Genomic DNA, 22,408 nt, shown 5'->3' on the forward strand with positions numbered 1-22,408 from the left:
AGACCTGGAGAAGGAGACTTGCTGAAGCAAAGCCACAGGGGTCTCTGAGGTTTCCCTGGCCCCTCACCCCTGTCCTGCCTGGCTGAAGTCAGCATCTCTCTGTGAGGTCACCACCTCCCCACCACCTTTGACCAATAGTCTGAGGTCCTGCAAAAAGCCTTTGTGATGTCACTGCCACACCCCTCCCTTGCTGTGCTAATGTCCTGCCCCTGGCCAGGCACTTTGGAGGTTTGAGCTACTCCCTGTGGATCACTCCACTCCAGGAGCGTTCGTTCTAGGAAGCAAGCCGGCTAGACAGGAAAATATCAGACGCTGATCCCAATGCTACACTCCGTTTTTCAGAAATTATTCGACTTTATGGTCAGAAGAGACCATTAGAGCAGCTAATCTGACCCCCTGCATATCACAGGCCTCCTGTATGACACAATAGATACTTTTTGAGCAAACACATTCCAGAAAGGCATCTAGTCTTCATTGAATGACATCAGGAGATGGAGAATCCACCACTTTCCTTGGTAGCTTGTTCCTGTGGTGAATCATCCTCGCTGTTGAATATTTGTGCCTTAGTTGTAATATGAATTTGTCTCTTTTCACCTTCCAGCCATTGGGTCTTGTTATGCCTTTCTCTGCGAGATTCAAGAGCCCTTTCATACCCAATTTTTTCTCTCCATTAAGGCACTTCAACACTTCAATGAAGTCACTTTTCATTCATGAAGGACCCCCCGCCGCCGAATTGCCGCCGAAGACCCAGAGTGGAAGAATCTCCGGAGGCCCGGACCCCACGAGAGTTTTCCAGAGCTCCCGGAGTTAGTGAAGGACCCCACTCCAAGAGCCCCAAAAAACTCTTGTTGGGGCCCCTGCGGGGACCAGGGCAAATTGCCCCACTTACTCCACCATCTGGGCAGCCCTGATGGGACCTGGAGCTACTGTTATTTCAGAGCTTGCCAAGAGACCTGCTGGATAAAAAGCAGGTCCAGCATCCAGTGCTGTCTTGCTGAACGTGCCTCCTCTTGTCACCTTTTGGTCGATCTTTTTTGTTAATGGAGAAGCCCGACTCTGGCTAGCCATACAAATGCTTGCAAAAGAAACGTGTCTTTTTGCTGACAAGTGTAGAAAAGAGGCATCGGATAAACATGGAAACAAGATCAAGGTCGCTGTAACTCATCTTGCATCTGCAGCTCTTGGAGCTACAAGGCACTAAGCACAATATTACCACGGCTGGTCATAGGAGAGTCTCTGTGTGGTGGGATCTGTGGGGTACAAACCCAAACAGTAGGACTGCTCTGTCCTCTTATTTCTCCAGCCTGGGCTGTATCTTACAATGCTGCACTAGTGACAAGCAGCAAAACCCCCTCCATGTGCTGTGATCACTCAGCCAACAACATGCAGCAATGCACCCAACTAAGTAGCATGAATGTTCTATAAGCCACTCCTCAATTATACATAGAGAGACACCAGAATATCTCCCCAGCCCTCAGCCTTGCACCTCAGAAATGTACCATCTTACACTGCTCAAAACCTCTTAAAAAGTGCAAGCTTATTAATTAATTCGCCACTTTCTCAAAAAAAAAGTGAACATACACCAGCCTTTTAAATCTGAGCAGCTTTCCCAAGCACTTTGGACAATTTCACAAGTCAGTGTAAAACATTAAAATAAGTTTATTAACTACAGAAAGATAGACTGTAAGTGATTATAAGTGTTAGGCAGAGAGGTCAAAGTTGGTTACATAAGAAATGAAAATCGAATCTCAGTGTGACATTCTAGACCTTTGGGGGAGCGGGCTGTAACCCCCATATTCCTCATTTTCATATAATCGTGATCTTACATATAAAGCATGACTTGTAAGGTATCAGGGGAAAGGATATGATCTGCTGCAAGTCATTTCTCTACCCATCTATGTATACCATTCATGCGTATGACGTTATGAGAATTGTGTAGTGTGGTTGTCACTAGGCTGTAAGGGTATGGCTACACTGACGAGTTGCAGCGCTGGTAGTTTGCAGCGCTGGTTGTCCAGCTGTGCAGGGCCAGCGCTGCAGTGTGGCCACACTGACAGCTACCAGCGCTGCAGTGTGGCCACATTGGCAGCATTTCCAGCGCTGTACTGAGAGGTGCATTGTGGGCAGCTATCCCACAGAGCACCTCATCCCGTTTTGGCGCCGTTTTGGCGCTGAGTATTGTGGGAAGGGGAAGGAAGTGTGTGGGTCATTCCGCTTCCTGTTCCAACGCCCCGTGGTGCATCGCTTCACTTCCCAGCAGTCTCAGTTTCGCCGTCCACGTTTCTTGCCATTGTCAGTTCAGCACGCTGTGAAATGGAGCCTGAGCTGCTGAGGAATTTGCTGCTGACTGTCGCCAGCACATCACGTTTGGCAGTTGAGCTATTCCTCCTTCAGCTCCAAAGTGACAGTGAGGAGTCCGATGATGATATGGATTTTCCTAAAGCGGGTGACATGAAAATGCTTGTGGCGGTAACGGAAATGCTCAGCACCGTGGAACGCCGCTTTTGGGCTCGTGAGACAAGCAGTGAGTGGTGGGATCACATTGTCATGGAAGTCTGGGATGACGAGCAGTGGCTGCAGAACTTTCGTATGAGAAAAGCCACTTTCATGGGACTGTGTGCTGAGCTCGCCCCCACTCTGCGGCGCAAGGACACAAGATTGAGAGCTGCCCTGACGGTGGAAAAGCGGGTGGCTATTGCAATCTGGAAGCTGGCAACTCCAGACAGCTACCGGTCGGTCGGGAACCAGTTTGGGGTGGGAAAATCGACCGTTGGAATCGTGTTGATGCAAGTTTGCAGGGCCATTAATCGCATCCTGCTGAGGAGAACCGTGACTGTGGGGAACGTGCAGGACATTGTGGATGGCTTTTCAGAAATGGGTTTCCCTAACTGTGGAGGGGCAATAGATGGGACGCATATTCCTATTCTGGCACCACCCCACCTAGCCTACGAGTACATTAATCGCAAGGGGTATTTCTCTATGGTTCTCCAGGCGCTTGTGGATCACCGTGGTTGTTTCATTGATATTTACACAGGCTGGCCTGGGAAAGTGCATGATGCACGCATCTTTCGGAACAGTGGCCTGTTCAGGAAGATGCAGGAAGGTACATTTTTCCCAGACCGAAAGATAACAGTAAGGGACGTTGAAATGCCCATTGTGATCCTTGGGGACCCCGCTTACCCATTAATGCCTTGGCTCATGAAACCATATACAGGGAAGCTGAACAGGAGCCAGGACCGTTTCAACTACAGGCTGAGCCGATGCCGAATGACTGTGGAGTGTGCTTTTGGCCGTTTAAAAGCTCGCTGGAGATGTCTGTATGGGAAGCTAGATTTGGGGGAAAGCAGCATCCCTGCGGTTCTATCCGCGTGCTGTACCCTCCATAATATTTGTGAAGGGAAGGGTGAAGCATTCAGCCAGGCATGGACCAACGAGGTGCAACTCCTGGAGGCTGAATTTGCACAGCCAGACAGCAGGGCTACTAGAGACGCCCACCACAGGGCAACAAGGATTAGGGATGCCTTGAGGGAGAAATTTGAGACTGAAAGCCAACAGTAATGTTTTTTTGCCTTGACCAGGAGTGACGTGCACTGGTTACAGTGCTTTTAAGTGGCTGTGTTTTCCTTGATGTTTGTTACCTGTGTTTTCATTGGGGTTTGTTATCTTTCACTTTATGCAATAATAAAAACTGATTCATAATCAAAGAAATCATTTATTTAAAAAAAAGGAAGTACACGGGCAGGGGGGTTGGTTGTTGAACTGTACATTCATGGTTTTGCATATGTACTGCCAGGAGTGCTGTGCACCTCAGGATTGTACTGTTGCATGGTGATGGGGGTTGAGTGCAGAGGGTAAGGGTCATAGTTCTCTGGGCTCATAGGTGACCGTACAGGTGTCGGGGGCAGCTGGTGATGGTGTAGGTAAGAACCTGGATGCTGGGGAACGGGACTTGGAGCTGACATTGGTGCATAGGGGAAAGAGGTTTGGGAGGGTGGGGGTTTGGCACGGTAGTGCTCTGCCTGCATTGCTACCATTGACTGCATACAGTCTTTTTGGCGCGCAATGAGGTTTATAAGCTGCCTCGTGGTTTTCTTCAGCGTCAACGCCTTTCTCCTGCTTTCTGTTTGCCTCCAGTGATGGATCTTTTCTCTCCATTCCTGCGCATTTTTATTCTCTGTTGCACACTGGTTCATTACTGACTTCAACAGTTCTTCTTTGCTCTTGTTCGGTTTCCTCCTCAGGTTTTGCAGCTTTCTTTCAGTCACTGATAAGACTGGCCCAGGACTACTCAAGGTCACTGTAAAAATGCAGCAAATGATACATTTTAAGAGAGCTTCCATTGTGTATAATCTGAAGTTATTTTACAGTCTCACAAGCATTCCTCACACATTTCAGCAACTGCTGGAGAATTCACAGCCTCCCAGAAATGGTAATGGTACTTAACCCTGGGGTTGCCTTTCGCGGTGTGCTCGGGCAGGGTGCTGCTGATTTGTTAAACGCAGCACTTCCATCTCCCTCAGGAATTAACCCTGGGCTTTCCTTCCGCGGTGTGCTCGAGCAGGGTGCTGGTGCTTTGTTAAACGCAGCACTTCCATCTCCCTCAGGAATTAACCCTGGGCTTTCCTTCCACGGTGTGCTCGAGCAGGGTGCTGGTGCTTTGTTAAACGCAGCACTTCCATCTCCCTCAGGAATTAACCCTGGGCTTTCCTTCTGCGGTGTGCTCGAGCAGGGTGCTGGTGCTTTGTTAAACGCAGCACCTCCATCTCCCTCAGGAATTAACCCTGGGGTTGCCTTCCGCGGTGTGCTCGAGCAGGGTGCTGCTGATTTGTTAAACGCAGCACCTCCATCTCCCTCAGGAATTAACCCTGGGGTTGCCTTCCGCGGTGTGCTCGAGCAGGGTGCTTCTTGCTTCATGGCTAGGCTGCCTGTTTCGGGGCTTTGTTAACCCTCGGGTTACTGCCTGCCGCGCTATGCAGTTGGGGAAACCAGCACTGAAACACTCCCTCCATTTCCCACAGGAGTTAATACTGGAAGATATCTCCCTTCTGCGGGTTACCAAAGAAGCAAGGGAGGGTCTCCTACAACAATGCGGATTCCGCCCGGGTCCGTATGCAGCGTGCCTCTGTGCAAGCATGGTTCCCCCACCCGTCCTGGAACAGTGGCGCGGACGCGTTAGCCTGAATGGGACAGGGACCACAATGGCTCTCCCTTTAAACTTGGTCACGCGCATTGCCTATGCTCTTGCAGAAACTTTTGAAGAGATTACAGAGGCAGATTACTGCGACGTGATAGACCACATCAATGGGATATTCCATGTCTAGGCATGCAGGCATGCAGCCATACCATCCCCCTCCTCTCCCAAAACCTTTGCATTGCAATAAAAGCTGCTTACCTGGGACCTGCTCCTGTGATTCTTCTGCAGCAAGTTCCAGGGGCTGCGACTGGCTAGCTTCCTCCTGGCTTGAGAAGAGCTCCTGACTGCATGCCTCCTCCGGGCTGGCTTCCCCCACCACAGTAGCCTCACTGTCTGCCTCCCCCTTCCTCTCCCCCTCCTCTACCGGCTCTGAACTGTCCATCGTGGTCCTTGGATTTACAGAGGGGTCACCCCCATAAATCAAATCCAGCTCCTTGTAAAACCGGCAGGTCGTGGGGGCACTGCCGGATCTGCGGTTTCCCTCGCGTGCTTTGCAATAGGCACTCCGCAGCTCCTTTACTTTTACCCTGCACTGCACCGTGTCACGCTCATGGCCCCTTTCCATCATGGCTCTCGATACCTGGGCAAAGGTATCATAATTCTTACAGCTAGAGCGCAGCTGTGCCTGGACAGATTCCTCCCCCCAAACACTGATGAGGTCCATCAGCTCGCCATTTCTCCATGCTGGGGCTCGTTTGCCACGTGGAGGCATGGTCACCTGTAAAGATTCACTGATTGCATTCCAAACCTGGCTGAGCAAACAGGAAGGGGATTTTTAAAATTCCCGGGGCATTTAAAGGGCGGGTCACCTGAGGCCAGGGAAGTAGAGTTTCTGACCTGATGAGCAGAGTGGCTGAACAGGCATTCTGGGATACACCTTATTCCCTGGAGGCCAATCACAGCGCTGGTGTGTGGCCACACTTGATGACCAGCGCTGCAGCACCAGCGCTGGAATCCTTATTCCCCATGCCGAGAGGGGTGTTCGGCCAGCGCTGCAGCCAGGGAGTTGCAGCGCTGGAAGTGCCTTGCAGGTGTGGCCACTTACTAATTGCAGCGCTGGTAGAGGCTTTCCAGCGCTGCAAATCGCCAGTGTAGCCATACCCTAAGTTGGGGGAATCAGCCAGATATTAGCTCCCCAGTGGCAACAGCAAGGAAAGTAACCAACGCCCAGACAGGGTGTCAAACAACCCATCAACAGCCATTGTCCAGCAAGGGAGCTACAACGCAATGACTCACCTGCACGAAGGCCACACGAGGGGAATTGCTCAGCCTTGCTTGGAGAGACGCAGTGCTGCTAACCTGACTCTGAAGGTGGGGGGGCAAAGCCAAGAGGGAAGAAAGGACATGATAAAAGGAGAGACATTCACTATGCTTTATCTCTCTCTTCCAGCTCCGCCTACACCAAGCGACTGAAGCGCTGATCAAAGGGGAGAGCCTGGCTGAAAAGCAACCAGCCAGCCTGTGGTGAGAAGCATCTAAGTTTGTAAGGGCATTGAAAGGGTTAAGATCAGCTCAGAATGCGTTTTGCTTTTACTTCACGAAAACAGCGAGGAGTCTGGTGGCACCGTAAGGACTAACAAATTTATTTGGGCATAAGCGTCCATGGGTCAAAAACCCACTTCTTCAGATGCATGGGGTGAAAATTGCAGCTACAGGCATAAATATTTATCGGAACATGAAGTGAAGGAAGTTACCTTACAAGGGGAGAACCAGTGCTGAAGGCCAATTCAGTCAGGGCGGATGCGGTCCACCCCCAATAATTGATAGGGAGGTGTCAATACCAAGAGAGGGAACATTGCTTTTGTGGTGAGCCAGCCACTCCCAATCCCTATTCAAGCTCAAATTAATGGTGTTAAGTTTGTAAATAAATTGTAACTCTGCAAATTCTCTTTGAAGTCTGTTTTTGAAGTTTTTTGAATGGCTACTTTTAAATGTTAATGAATGTGAATATGTGAATGTGTTAGTGAATGTGTAAATGGATTGCTGTTTGTGCAAGTCCCATATGGTCTAGTGGCCAGGATTCCTGGTGTTTTCATGCAGGCAGCCTGGATTCAATTCCCAGTGTAGGAACAATCTAGAGCTTTTGCTCAGAGGGGAGGCAGGAAATCAAAGGAATGGGAAGGGATCTGGGCAGCAGGGGAGTTGGACAGTGTTCAGAGGGGATCCCAGAAGTGGGGATGGGGGATAGACATCTGAAGGGAGATCAGGGAAGGATGCCAGCTGTATGGGAAGTTGACACTCTGGAGAGCACAGGCCTGGCATGGGGAGTGGGAAGAGTGACTCTGTCCTTCTAAACTCACCACTGGCAGACTCAGCAGGACTGGAAGAATTACGTATTTGTTGGTAAATGTCAATTTCTGTGGAAACACACGACCCAATGGCAAAATATTTCCATCGATAATAATCAAAATTGACAGATGGGCAAAGTAAGAAACATGCTGCTTGAGAACTTATCCTGTTCTAATCCTATAGGGGTCCCTTCTGCCTTAGACACCACCATGTGGGTGTTTCATTTCCCTCCCCATTTTCACACAGAGACACAATTTCCTTTGCATGGATCCATGCACAGCAAAACCTCCCTGTGTCTCTTGTCTGAGCCAGGGCATTCGATTCCAGTGAACCCCTCTCTCCTGCAATGGCGATGTTCAGACAGAGGGGACATGGCCACCTGCATCCCTGCCAGGGAGATATTGGCTCGGGTCTTTCTTTCTGCTGCTGTTGTTAGTCCATGAAACATCAGGGATGGAATGCAAGGCTGAGCTCACGCATCAATCCCCTGAAACATTTCAGTGCCCCAGAAAAATCCTGCCCCCGGCTACTGGAATGATATGGTGGAGATTCGAATGGGAAACAGACTGTCTGAATTGTCAGTATGGGGAATGAACCACAATCTACAGCAATGTCGTTAACCACAAACACATTCTAATCATGCTCCAGCTGGAAGGGAAATGGGCAGGAACTCTCGCTGTTCAGATAAGGACACACTTACACTAATGCACAGCCGTGAGTGTGCTGGGGAAGCTGGTCTGAGCCATTTGAAGTGACAATTCAGTGAGAACAGAGTCATTGTGTAGTAAATCAGCCATATATTAAGTAGTTGTGGCCGAGTGGTTAAAGTGATAGACTAGAAACCCATTGAGGTCTCCCCAAGCAGTTTTGAATCTTGCCAACTGTGAAAGCATTAGTGTATTGTCATTGCTGTTGTGTTAGTGCCTGAGCCTCCACAGAGCCAAATCTGGTCTCATTCTGAGGCTGTCTACACTTAAAATGCTGCTGTAGCACTGTGGAGAAGACAGTTGCTAGAGTGAGGGGAGGGGTTTTCCATCCCTGTAATAAGCTACATTGACAGAACAATCTTTCCTTTCATTTAGCACTATCTAACCATGGCTTAGGTCAGCTTAATTATACTGGTTCTGAGGTTTCTCACACCCTGAAAGACGTACCTGTTAGAGGGTTTATCCCATCACCCTCCCATTCCCTGGTCCTTCTCGCATGACCAGAGAGCAGCAATACATGAAGTTCAAAAGTGCAAACAATTCTATGTTTATTGGGGTAAACTTCCAGCAAGCAATGATTCCAATTTCCTTCCTCAGTGTCCCCCTTCCCAGCTCTGACACCACAGAGCTTTGCCTGTGTCCCTGTTCCAATTCCCTGTTCCTATTCCCCCCCATTAGCAAAACATAATTCCAATTCCCCTACCCCCATTCCCATTCCCATTCCCCCCCACTTACTTCCTGATTGACTGCAGACTATATTGTAAAACTTGAGTTCTGCTTAGCTATGCCTTAACCAATCATTTTACTGAAATTTAACTAACCAATCCTAACATATTGTAACATGATTATCTAACCAATTATACCCCATCACCTTAGTTGGTTTACACCCAACAAATTAATTATACAGCAGACAGAAACAGTCACAGAACCAGACAGAGATTATACAGACAAGCAATAGGAAAGTGGGGACTACAGTGATAGAACAACAAAGAAATGAGGATTTCACACCCCAGCTATTGATAAGTAAGTTGTTCCCAGACAGGATGCTATCATGGTAGAGGTTGTGGGTGCTGGTTGCTTAACTTTCTGGCCCCCAGGGCAGGATTTTGAGGTTCACCATTACTTTCTCAGAATGCCAGCACCCATCTTTTGTTCACTTAAAACGTGAGCAGGGAGATTCCAACACCACAGAACTCATGGAGCACCAGGAAACGTGTAACTTGAGGTCTGGGTGAGTGTGTCTAAAAATCAGCTGTGCTGTAGAAGGTCTCTAGTAGTTGAAAGAGATGTGCCATCTTGACCTCCCTAAAGAGTTCATCAAATATTAATGAAAACTAGGGTTGATAAGTCATGTTTTTTGTAGTGTTAAGATGGTGGACTGGTCTAACGTGCTAGTTTGAAGGCTCTTTTTTTCCTATCTCTTGGATGTTCTGGTCTCTGCATAGAGATGTGGTTTCAAATCCCACTCCTGACATGAAAATTTTCTTCTATCTGGAGAAAATGGCCTCACTTCAATCTCCTTTGCAACAATAGAACCCCATTTGCTTAGCTTTTCTATTCCAGTAGTTGTGAGAGAAGCTCCAAACCAGGGGGAACAGGGCCTGTTCTCTTGACCGATCAATTTTTGTCTTTCTTCATTCCAAGCCATTTTCTCAGATACATCCGTATTTCCCACACTATTTTGTTTAGCGTTCTTTGCTTTTATGAAACTTTAGGGTCATAATTTAATTGCCACACAACTGTACTTCTGAAGTGAAGTGAAACACAATATTTTCTGGATATTCTTGCAGAAGAGTTTTGTTTTCTGACCTGGAATTGAACAGGGGCTACCCGAGGGGGACAATGCTACTCCCTTTTCTTGAGTCATCCAAAAAACGTAAGTTCTTGATGCCCTTTGTTTCCCTGTTCTTCAAAGGCAAATCAGCTGGCTTAGCAGTTACTGAGAAAGTCCTTGAAAAGGGCCCCAAAGCTGCTAGCAACTGGTTTCTGTAGTGTAGTGGTGATCACATTTATCTAACATGCAAAAAGTCCTTGGTTCAAAACCAGGCAGAAACAGTGTTGCTTTCTCTCCTTTGGTCCTTTATCACTCCAAGTCCTTTCTTAACTAGATCCATAGCTTCTATGCTTTCTTCCTCATTATTTTTTTCCTTTCATGGAACTTTACATTCAAAAGGAGAGGCTTAGCCGGCATTTTGAGGGAAGGAACAGACCATCATTTGGGAGACTGCCAACTCCATAACAAACCTGAGCATAGAAGAATCCCAACCCTTTGTCCTGCATATTTAGCTCCCAGCCAGCAGTTTCCCCCTCACTTTTATTTATGTTGAGCTAACTACAAACAGCCTCATGTATCCTTTTCATGTCAGAGAAATCTATTGACTGATGATCACATTTCCGCTACTCTCCTGGCTAGGCAGGGTTGGGGTGTGAGGAATCAGAACATAATAATTGGAACTCTCTAAACCCTCCTTTTAACATACAACATCACTTTCCCCTTTTTAAATAACATTTTCCCATCATATTTTTGAACCCTCATCATCTTGCATGTCTTCAAACGATGTTAACGCAAGCTCTGAGCTACAAATCTCCTTACTGTTCCCTTGGTATTTTTAGCACAGTATATTGATTTTTATTGCCATCTTGTTTTACTCTCAGGCTGGTTTTTATAAATCATCACAAATGCAGTAACGAGGAGTTAGAGAAATATACAAGAAATGAAGACAGTGTGATCCAGTCGATAGGCAGAGAGCTGACTCCGTCCGCAGCCTGAAACAATCTCCATGACAATAAAAAGGGCTGGGAGGGATATGACACCGAAGTACTTATATGCCCAGTGCAGAGCTGGAGCCAATGTAGGAAGAAGTAGAGACGCTAAAGATGGCTGAAGGGGGACAGTCAGCTCCTGAAGGGTTATTTTCCCCTCTCTTAGCTAGGCTAGAAGAGGAGAAAATTCTCCCTCACTCTCAGAGGATGGAAATGTCAATTTGACCTCACTTCCTGTTCTACTAAAGCTCAGAGACAGGAAGAGACATTTCCTGCCTAAGAGCCTCAGGAGAGCAAGGCTGGGGAGCAGGCAAAGCTAAGGGCTCCGTTACACAGAATCTAACTCCTGTCAGCTCATGTGAGGTGGTATCAAAACCCCTCCTGGGCTTCTAGGAAAGAGTTAGTATTGGCTCCATGGGTTTTCCTGGAAGAGCCTCTAGTGGTAGGAAGAAGAAGTGGAGAGGGTGGCGATGGGCCTAAATGAAAGCAGAAGAGGATTGTTCTTCTTGGGGTTTGTTTGTGTTACTCTGGTGATCCTTGTGGAGGAAGCTGAAGCGTCATTTGAGTTTGTGTCAAAGCCTTTGGTTGGGCTCAGTTTGTGACCCTGAGCACAGGGGATCCTTCACCCTCCGTTCTTATCCTCTCAGGGCAATGGAGAATAGACCAGATTCTAAAATTAGACAGAGGAGCCAGAGAAAGCTTCCTACGGGTGATAAAAAACATCCACTGTTACCTCTCTGGTGGTCTAGTCTATTCAGTAGGTTTCAGCGCTTTCACCACCACGACCCTGATTTGATTTCGTCAGGGAAAGAAGCTTTTCAATACATAGCTTCACTTGTCTCCTCAATTGATATTTCATCATGCTCAGATGGGTTTTGGAGACCAAGTGAAAATCAAACGGCCTGAGAACAGAGCATACGTATGTTCCCATTGTGGACTTTTCATACAAGTAGAGCTGGGAAAATCATTTATTTCCTTGCTTGCTAGCTAGCCTAACCTACATAATAATAATAATAGTTCAGTTGCTCCAAGATGAATTTTTTTTTCAGTTTTCTTGTTGAAACAAAACTAAAAAAAACTAAAAAATCTTTTTTGGGCCACCAAAACATTTCAGTAAATAAAATATTCATCCAAAAAACATTCACCCAGCTCTATAGACTAGTCTTCAGAATTAACCACCTGGAGAGAAGGATCAGTAGCCTCTTCCATGCCTGAAGTCTAGCTGCTGAAGGGTTCTGAGGAGAACCGGATTTCATAGCCTTCCACCTGTATGCTGCTGGTTGCTGCCTTGCTCAAGGTGAAAGGCAACATGGCTTAGTGGCAGATCTACATATTGCCTCTGTTCAAATGTCTACAGAGCTCAGAGAGAGGAAGAAACATGATCTGCCTAAGATTATAGAGAGGACAGAATTTCTGGATTGTTGTGCAATCACCACAGCAGAAGGGTCCGGGGGATTCGGCACTGTGGTTGCTTGTTGAGGACACAGAACTCACAACATGGCAAAGCTCAGAGCCCCATTACATGGAGTCAGACTGTGCTTAGCTCACAGCGAGGGGGAGCAACACCCGTCCCTTGGTTTCTGTGCCAGAGCTCCTATCAGCTCAGTGTCCTTCCTGCAAGAGTCGGCTGCTGAGAGGGTTGCGATGGGGTAAATGAAGGCAGAGGAGGATTGCTCCTGATGGGTTTTCTTTGTGCTGCTCTGTGATTCTGCTGGAGGAAGCACCATTTGAGTTTGTTTCAGTGGCTTGGGTTGGGCTCAGGTTGTGACCCTGAGCACAGGGGTTCTCTGCTCTTAGCCCCTCAGGGAATGGACAATGGAGCAGTTTCAGAAAGTGGCGAGAAAGTAGCCTAAGAAAGTGTAGCATAAGCGAGACAAAAATTATCATCACCTCCCTGGTGGTCTAGTGGTTAGGATTTGGCAATTTCACTGCCAAGGCCTGGGTTCAATTGCCAGTCAAGGAAGAGTGACTTTAAACCAAAAACAAATCAGTTATTCTTCACTTGCAATGTAAACAAATCCATGGCTTTTTCCTGAGTCCCGCATCTTCCCAGTGTCTCCATGGCAGGGCTGGCAGGAGTGCAGCAAGCAGGTGCCTGGGGTGACCAATGGAAAGGGGAGGTGTGTCAGGCTCTTTGGTGGCAATTCAGCCCTCTTGGAGGGAAAGACTTGCTGCCAAAAGCAGCAGCGGTGGAGCTGCCCCTGATTGTGGCTTTTATACATTTTTTCCCACTTGGGGTGGCAAAAATGCTGGATCTGGCCCTGCTCCATGGAAGACAATTTGTTAAATCACAGATGAGTGGAATTATATCAGTTCTCAGCCTGAATTCTTAGGTCTTAATCCTCAGGATATTGTCCCACCATGGGGCCATTTCCTTCCTCTCTTTCATACAGACGCACAATTTTCCTTGCACAGACACAGGAACAGCAAGATCTTTCTCTGTCCCTTGTGCAAAGCAGGGGGCCAAATTCCATGGAAACAATGGATGAGTTGGGGCCCCTGGGTACATCCAGCCTTGGCCGTGAGATGTTCCCTCCCCTCTTTCTTTATGCCCCTGTTGTTATTTCATGGATTGTCTGGGATGGGGGAAAAGCTGAGTTCACTCCAGGTGGAGGGGAAAAAGGACCCTGAAAGTCTCAGGACCCTACCCCTGCTATCAGGATCACCGAGGTGCTGGGGATTTGAGTAGGAAAGGGACTGTGTGAATTGTCAAGGCGGGGAGTGAATAACAATCTACAACTAGATCCACCTCATTAACCACTGACACAGGCTAATCCTGCTGCAGATAGAAGGGAAACTGGGAGTGATTCTTTGCTGTGCAGCCATGGAAACAATGACCCAATTGCACCACAATGAATGTGCTGGGGAAAGCTGGACTTCACAGGCAGGTGGAAACACCTAGAACTCCCCACCCCACTTCTGCTGCCAGGGTGAGGTGTTGAGCTGCTCACAGCGTCCCCCACCATGACATTGCAGCGGGGGGGGGGGGAGCACCCCCCACCCAATGCAGGGGAAAGGGCTGAGTGTGTCTCTGTACCCTGAGTCCAGGGCACAAACTCCCTCTGCCCCCCACATAGAATCTGGCTCTGCTGCAAAGTGACCCCTATGAACAACTAACAGACTGAGAGGCAAGGAAACACAGGGGCAGTCAGTGCTCAGGCTATGGCTACATTAGCACTTCAAAGCGCTGCCGCGGCAGCGCTTTGAAGCGCTAAGTGTAGTCAAAGCCCCAGCACTGGGAGAAAGCTCTCCCAGCGCTGTCCGTACTCCAACTCCCTGTGGGGAATAACGGACAGCGCTGGGAGCCGGGCTCCCAGCGCTGGGGCTTTGACTACACTGGCGCTTTGTAGCGCCGCAATTTGCAGCGCTGCAGAGGGTGTTTTTTCACACCCTGCTGCAGCACTGCAAATTTGCAAGTGTAGCCATACCCTCAGAGAGGAGACAGGTCAGTGATTTACACCGAGCAGTTCAACTCAGGATGTAGCTCAGTGGTAGAGCACATGCTTTGCATGTATGAGGCCCTGGGTTTAATCCCCAGCCTCTCCAGGTTTGTTTTTTCACCCTGCTGCTTTGCTGATGCCCAGAGGGGATGTGGCCCTGCAATCTCCCTGTACCAGTTTCAGTCCTGCTCAGTGAGGGGCAAGTGCCAATTGCATGGTAGGTCTGGGGCGGTTTCTGCTCCTAAGTCACATTGGTACATTTAAGATTCCCACCCGCTGTGCTGCTTGGGAGAAGGGTAGATGAGAAGGGCGAATCCTCCAGCACTGGAGGGAAAGGTCCCATCTGCACAGACTGGAAACAGAGGAAACAGAGGTCCCATCTGCACAGAGGAAACAGAGGGGCAGTCAGTGCTCAGAGAGGAGAGAGGTCAGTGATTTACACCCAACAGGGGACACTGTCTTTTTGAGTATCACAGGGGCAGCCGTGTTAGTCTGGATCTGTAAAAAGAGACAGAGTCCTGTGGCACCTTATAGACTAACAGACGTACAGGAGCATAAGCTTTCGTGGGTGAACCCCCACTTAGTCAGATGAATGTAGTGGGAATTCTGTGCCTGGCTAGCCAACTACAAAAGCAGTTTCTCCTCCCTTGGTGTTCACACCTCAACTGCTAGAAGAGGGTCTCATCCTCCCTGATTGAACTAACCTCCTTATCTCTAGACTGATTCTTGCCTGCATATTTATACCTGCCCCTGGAAATTTCCACTACATTCATCTGATGAAGTGGGGATTCACCCACGAAAGCTTATGCTCCAATATGTCTGTTACTCTGTAAGGTCCCACAGGACCTTTTTGTCTTTTTGAGGTGAGTGCAGCTTGCTTGGGATAGTGCTGACGATGGATAGAAAAAAGGCTGGAATCAATGACTGATGAGACCACAGAAGGGGAAGGGGAATGGCAGCCCCACAGAAGGTCCTGGGTGCTCAGATGCCCCAGTTATTGCACCCTGGCCTGTCACAAAGAGAGAAAAGACACTGAGGGACCCAGCCCCCCTACAGTGATCCCATGGACAAGAACCTGGTTGGGAGTGGGGTGAAAGTTCCCTGTGGGCAAAGTGAAGCTGAAATCCCTCAGCGTCCTGGAATTTAAGCAATGGAAGCTTCAAACCCTGCAGGGATGTGGGCTGAGGTGCATCAGCAGAAGGTTGGGCTGGACAGGGGCGGCAGGTTTGTATAATTTTTGGTAGTGCCCAGAATGGGACCAAGTCCTGCCCCATCCCCCCCACACACCTGCCTATGGCTCTGGGGGAGAGTTTGGGTGTGGGAGGGAGAGGGGCTGGGCTCTGGGAGAGAGTTTGGGTGCAGGGTCTGGGCTCAGTCAGGGGGTTGGGGTGCAGGGTCTTGGAAGGAGTTTGGGTGTGGGGTCTGGGTTGAGGCAGGGGGTTGGGGGTGCAGGAGATGGTGAGGGGTGCAGCATTGACCTTGGGCATCTTCCAAAAGCAACCCACACCCCACCCCACCCCAGCAGCAGCCCCTAAGCAGGAGGGCCGGGGGTGTCTCTGCGCGCCGCTGCCCGCAGACTCCACCCCCGCAGCTCCCATTCCCACAGTTGACAGAGTTGGCACTCGAGGAGGGAGCAGAGCGTAGAGACCCCTCCCACCCCAGGGGCCGCAAGGATGTGCCAGGCGTTTCCGCAAGTGGCATGCCTCACAGAGCGAGGGCGGGCAGGAAAGTGCCTTAGTCCCCTTGTGCTGCTGGCGGTGGTGGCGGGGGTTCCCAGGCCCTTTTTAATTGCCCAGGGGCGGCAGGCAGGACCAGGGAGTGGGACACTCCCCAGGGCGTAACGTTGCTTTGCACAAGGATAAATCTTGGAACAGGAGACAAATGAAATGGCGGCAGAACCAAAGGAATTAAAAGCCTCCGGATTCTTGTGTGCGCACTGACTCCAAACGGAAACTGTAATTTGACTCGCTTTGTGTCTGCGGCTGCTAAAATATCAAGGCAAAATCATTCCAATGATTGTGACCCTGGATTTGAGACGGCTTTGGTCTTATTAAAATGTAACTAGCATGTTACACTTGTGTTTTTAAAGGTGGCTTCCCCAAGCAATATCGAGTTGTTCTTCCCACAGCTGGCTGATGGGGGCAGCAGGGGATCTCCCCAATCTGGGGGGATCTCTGTGGGACCCACCATTAGATCTCCATCCTTTCTCCCGCTAACCACACACCACTCCCCGCCCCATTATCAGTGTTTTGGAGCGACCCCTCCCTCCTTTTATGGGATACAGACTCTGTGACAGAGACTGACTGGGACTACTCTCTGCGCGGCCCCAGTGGGGAAGGAAAGAGACTGGCAGGGGGGGAGAAGACAGGCAGAAGAAGTCAAATGGGGCTAAACAAGAATCGAGGAGATTTTCTTCCTGTTAAAATGTCTTGGAGTCTTATGGCTGAAAAGCCGCATCTTGAGTTAGGTTTGATGCATCAGCTTTTCAATTTCCAGGCAAAGGTGTGAACCCCAGAGACTGATAACTGCCTGCTTCCCACCTTTGTCTAACAAGCACCTGCAGTGGTGCAACTGGTTAGCGCAGATGAGGATACTGCTGGGGTTATGAATTCAAGCCTTATCTGGCGCCCTGGTTTCTATTACTTGTGTAGTTTCCCCAACTTGCCTTGCTTAATTCACATGGAAAGTGCCCTTCCTAGGAAAAGGAGAGTAAGTTCTAAAATGTGGAAGTAGGTGCATAGCTTGGAAACATCCCCCCTGTGCTGCCATTAGTTCCAGTAGATTGTTCACTGGCAGCATGAATTGATTTCCTTGCTGCTGTGAAAGCTGCCAGGAAAAGTCTCTGGTCACCAGAGCTCCCTGCGTCTTCCAGCACATCCCTGGCTCTTTCCCTACCCCAGTCACTGCTGTAGAAGGGTCCTATATGCACTGAGCCTAAAGTTTTTCCAAGCCTTCTTAGCGCAGTTGGCAGTGTGTCAGTCTCATAATCTGAAGGGCCTGAGGTCAAACCTCAGAGAAGATGAGGTTTTTTGCTCCCGGCTTCAGATTTTCTACAGGAAATCAGAGAAAAGAAACTAGAGGAGAGTGGTTTCTAGACACCCTCCCACCCATCTCACCCACACAGAGAGACTTTTCTAGGGCATTAACTTTTTCTTCTATGTGGAGTTTTTATTCTCCATAGAGCAAAATAAAACAAAAACATGCAAGTCTAAGCCTAATACAGATAAAAATCTCACCCTCAGAGATCTTCCAATAAACTTCGTTTGCAGACTAGACTTATTTCTAGTCTGGGCCCAATCTTTTCACCTGGTATAGTCCGTGTTCCAGCTCAGGTGGTAGCTAAGGGATTTCTCATGACTGCAGCCACCTTTCTTCTGTTTCACCCCCTTATACAGCTTTGGTACAAGGCAGGAATCTTTTGTCTCTCTTCTGGGGAAAAGCCCCAGGTTTAAGATGGATTCCTTTACCAGGGGACATGGTCATATGTCCTGTGAGACTCCAAGCCTTCATTCTTCTGGGCCTGACTCACAGATGGTGCAGGACAGAGCCATCTCCGGTCAATTGTCCTGGTTAATGGAAGCATTCAAGAGTCCAAACCACTACTAATGGCATCATTACAACAGGACCTCAGAGTTATAGTTCATATTTCTAGTTTCAGATACAGGAATGATCGGTTCATACAAATAGGATGAACACACAGTAGATTATAAGCTTTTTAATGATACTGTACAAGAGACCTTTTGCATGAAGCATATTCCAGTTACATTATATTCACACTCATTAGCATATTTTCATAAAATCACATGGAGTGCAACGTCACAGCAGGGAAAGGGTTTTCCTGTGGCACCTGGGAGCAGTTGAGTTTCATGTTCAGGCTGTGGTACGAGTTCCTCCAGGTTTCTCGTAAGCACACAGGGACCTTAGCAGGTGCTCTCGCTACAGGAATGGCCCAGACATGATAAAGTGATGGGAATTGCATTTCCCTTTTTTATTTTTGTATTTCCAATGCCATCTCTGTTTGTGATTTCATTTTGCTTTGTATAACTGTGTTTTCTCCTTATTTTGATATTTACCAGGCTAACTAACAGCTAATAACGCGAGACTTCCAAGCAGGGCCTGGGCGAGTGGAAAAGAACTGGAAGAGATGCTGGTTTTCGACCTTGTGTTAGATAAGAATAGAATGCAGACTGTAGCAGAAATTGCTGAGAGAAGTAAGAGATCAGAAAGGAATATGTACAAACAAAACGCAGTTGTTGCTCATTACTGTATGTCACAAAAGGTATAAATGCTTGCTTTAACTGTTTATCTAACCGAGACCTACCTCAGGAGGGGAAACTCTGCCCATGTGGACTCTCCCAACTAACTGCAGTTGCTCAAAATAAACTGCATAAGATAATAACATTTAACATCCCTGTGGTGGGAAGAACATCTCAATAGCCCAACACTGTGGCATTTAATTTAAAAAAGGAGAACTATGCAAAAATGAGGGGGTTAGTTAAACAGAAATTAAAAGGTACAGTGACTAAAGTGAAATCCCTGCAAGCTGCATGGATGCTTTTTAAAGACACCATAATAGAGGACTGTAACGGGTTGGGACTCACGACCTGGCCCCTCCCACTGGTGACTCCGGGAATTAGCTCTGTCCAGTGGAGCGCCCCCTCCTGGTGGTGTCCCGTCCATCGTTCTGCCCTCTGTTGCTGTCTCTGGACCCGCATTGCTGCCTGCTCAGCGGCGTCCTCTTCGAGGCCACTGCACTTCGGCAGTGCCCCTTAGTCCATCTGCGCCCGCTTCCGGGGGTCGGTGATCAGCAATCCTACACCCCAGCCACTCTGTCCAACCGCCCTCTGAGTCCAATCCCTCTTGTCAGGGATCTGGGGTAGTACAATGGCCGCTCCCTACGGCCATTGGCTGGGTGTACTGCAAGGAGGAAGCGGGGGGACCCAGGGTCACCCTCTACTCTGGGTCCCAGCCCAGGGACTCTCTGGCGTCAGCCTCGCTGTCCTTCTCTCCCCTCCGCTGTCTGTTTCCCTGGGCCACTTCCCCTATGGCTCCTTGCACCCGCTAGGCCCTTCCTTTCAGGGCCTGCAGCCTGGCAGGCTACAGGCTCAAGCTCTCTAGCCTCCCCGAGCCCAGGCCAGCACTGCGCTGTCCGTGGTGCTAGTCTCCACCCTTGGAGACTGACCTTCCCCTCTCAAAGGCCAAGGACAGACTGACTGCTCCCTTCCTGCGCAGCCTTTATATATGTTTGAGCCTGGCCCTGATTGGCTGTCTCCAAACTGGGCCCTGATTGGCTCACAATAAGCCCTTTTCTGATTGGCTCCCTGTCTATGCAGGCGCCCTGGCCTGCCACAGCCCACTCTCACAGGGAGTGGGGCAGTCCGCCCCACTACACAGACCAACTTATATGTATACTCCAAATTAAGAAAAACAGTAAAAGAACTAAAAAAGAGCCACCGGGGCTTAGCAACCATGTAAAAGAAGCAATGAGAGATAAAAAGGCATCTTTTAAAAAGTGGAAGTCAAACCCTAGTGAGGTAAATAGAAAGGAGCATAAACACTGCCAAATTAAGTGAAAAATTTAATAAGAAAAGCCAAAGAGGAGTTTGAAGAACGGCTAGCCAAAAACTCACAAGGTAATAAAATGTTTTTTAAGTATATCAGAAGCAGAAAGCCTGCTAAACAACCAGTGGGGCCCCTTGATGATCGACATACAAAAGGAGCTCTTAAAGATGATAAAGTCATTGAGGAGAAACTAAATGGATTCTTTGTGTCAGTCTTCACGGCTGAGGATGTTAGGGAGATTCCCAAACCTGAGCTGGCTTTTGTAGGTGACAAATCTGAGGCACTGTCACAGACTGAAGTGTCACTAGAAGAGGTTTTGGAATTAATTGATAAATTTAACTGTAACAAGTCACAGGAACCAGACAGCGTTCACCCAAGAGTTCTGAAAGAACTCAAATGTGAAGTTGCAGAACTATTAACTATGGTTTGTAACCTGTCCTTTAAATCGGCTTCTGTACTCAATGACTGGAAGATAGCTAATGTAATGTCAATATTTAGAAAGCGCTCTAGAGGTGATCCCGGCAATTACAGACCAGTAAGTCTAACGTCAGTTCTGGGGAAATTAGTTGAAACAATAAATAGAATAAAATTGTCAGACAAATAGAAGAACATAAATTGTTGGGCAAAAGTCAACATGGTTTCTGTAAAGGGAAATGGTGTCTTACTAATCTGTTAGAGTTCTTTGAAGGGATCAACAAACATGTGGACAAGGGGGATCCAGCGGACATAGTGTACTTAGATTTCCAGAAAGCCTTTGACAAGGTCCCTCGCCAAAGGCTCTTACGTAAATTAAGTTGTCATGGGATAAAAGGGAAGGTCCTTTCATGGATTGAGAACTGGTTAAAGGACAGGGAACAAAGGGTAGGAATTAATGGTAAATTCTCAGAATGGAGAGGGGTAACTAGTGGTGTTCCCCAAAGGTCAGTCCTAGGATCAATCCTATTCACCTTATTCATAAATGATCTGGAGAAAGGGGTAAAAAGTGAGGTGGCAAAGTTTGCAGATGACACTAAATTGCTCAAGATTGTTAAGACCAAAGGAGACTGTGAAGAACTTCAAAAAGAGTTCACACAACTAAGTGATTGGGCAACAAAATGGCAAATGAAATTTAATGTGGATAAATGTAAAGTAATGCACATTGGAAAAAATAACCCCAATTATACATACAATATAATGGGGGCTAATTTAGCTACGAGTCAGGAAAAAGATCTTGGAGTCATCATGGATAGTTCTCTGAAGATGTCCACGCAGTGTGCAGAGGCAATCAAAAAAGCAAACAGGATGTTAGGAATCATTAAAAAGGGGATAGAGAATAAAAGACGGAGGATATATTATTGCCCTTATATAACTCCATGGTACGCCCACATCTTGAATACTACGTACAGATGTGGTCTTCTCATCTCAAAAAAGATATACTGGCATTAGAAAAGGTTCAGAGAAGGGCAATTAAAATGATTAGAGGTTTGGAACGGGTCCCATATGAGGAGAGATTAAAGAGGCTAGGACTTTTCAGCTTGGAAAAGAGGAGACTAAGGGAGAATATGATAGAGGTATATAAAATCATGAGTGATGTGGAGAAAGTAGATAAGGACAAGTTATTCACTTACTCCCATAATACAAGAACTAGGGGCCACCAAATGAAATTAATGGGCAGCAGGTTTAAAATAAATAAAAGGAAGTTCTTCACACAGCGCATAGTCAACTTGTGGAACCTCTTGCCTGAGGAGGTTGTGAACGTTAGGACTATAACAGGGTTTAAAAGAGAACTGGATAAATTCATGGAGGTTAAGTCCATGAATGGCTATTAGCCAGGATGGGTAAGGAATGGTGTCCCTAGCCTGTTTGTCAGAGGGTGGAGATGGATGGCAGAAGAGAGATCACTTGATCATTACCTGTTAGGTTCACTCCCTGGGCTGCTTCTGCTCTACAACTATAATTGTCTTTTTACACCAAAATTACTAACTTGAGCAGCCAATTCCATGTACAGTCCTAGTGGATGTAAGACACAGGTAGCTTTTGCCTCAGGGTAGCTTGTTGGCATCAACCCTCTCTCCCCGACCTGGAGCTGATGAACATTCCTGGCTGGAGGGACACACGCTCCTACGAGTCAAAAGGAAAGGAGTTGATAGAAAAGATCACAGGACTGACCCCAAACAAGGGTGAGCTGCAAAAGGCAGAAGGAGGCAAGTGATCTGGGGGAGCTGAGACCACCGTGAAGATGGTGCAAAGATCACTATATTGGAATTAGCAAATGTGATTTTTTTAAAAAACAAATCTTTGGCCAGCCCTAATCAAGGCATTTCTTACAGTTCCCTCCCATTTGGATTTTCTGATATCTAATAGGGAATGACCTCTGATTGAAGCTTTTCCCAAATGCAGAGCATGTGTAGAGTCTCTCTCCACTGTGGATTCTACCATGTCTGACAAGGTCTGAGCACTCAATGAAGTTTTTC

This window comes from Mauremys mutica, unplaced genomic scaffold (assembly GCF_020497125.1).
Source record: "Mauremys mutica isolate MM-2020 ecotype Southern unplaced genomic scaffold, ASM2049712v1 Super-Scaffold_100198, whole genome shotgun sequence".
Classification (NCBI taxonomy): Eukaryota; Metazoa; Chordata; order Testudines; family Geoemydidae; genus Mauremys; species Mauremys mutica.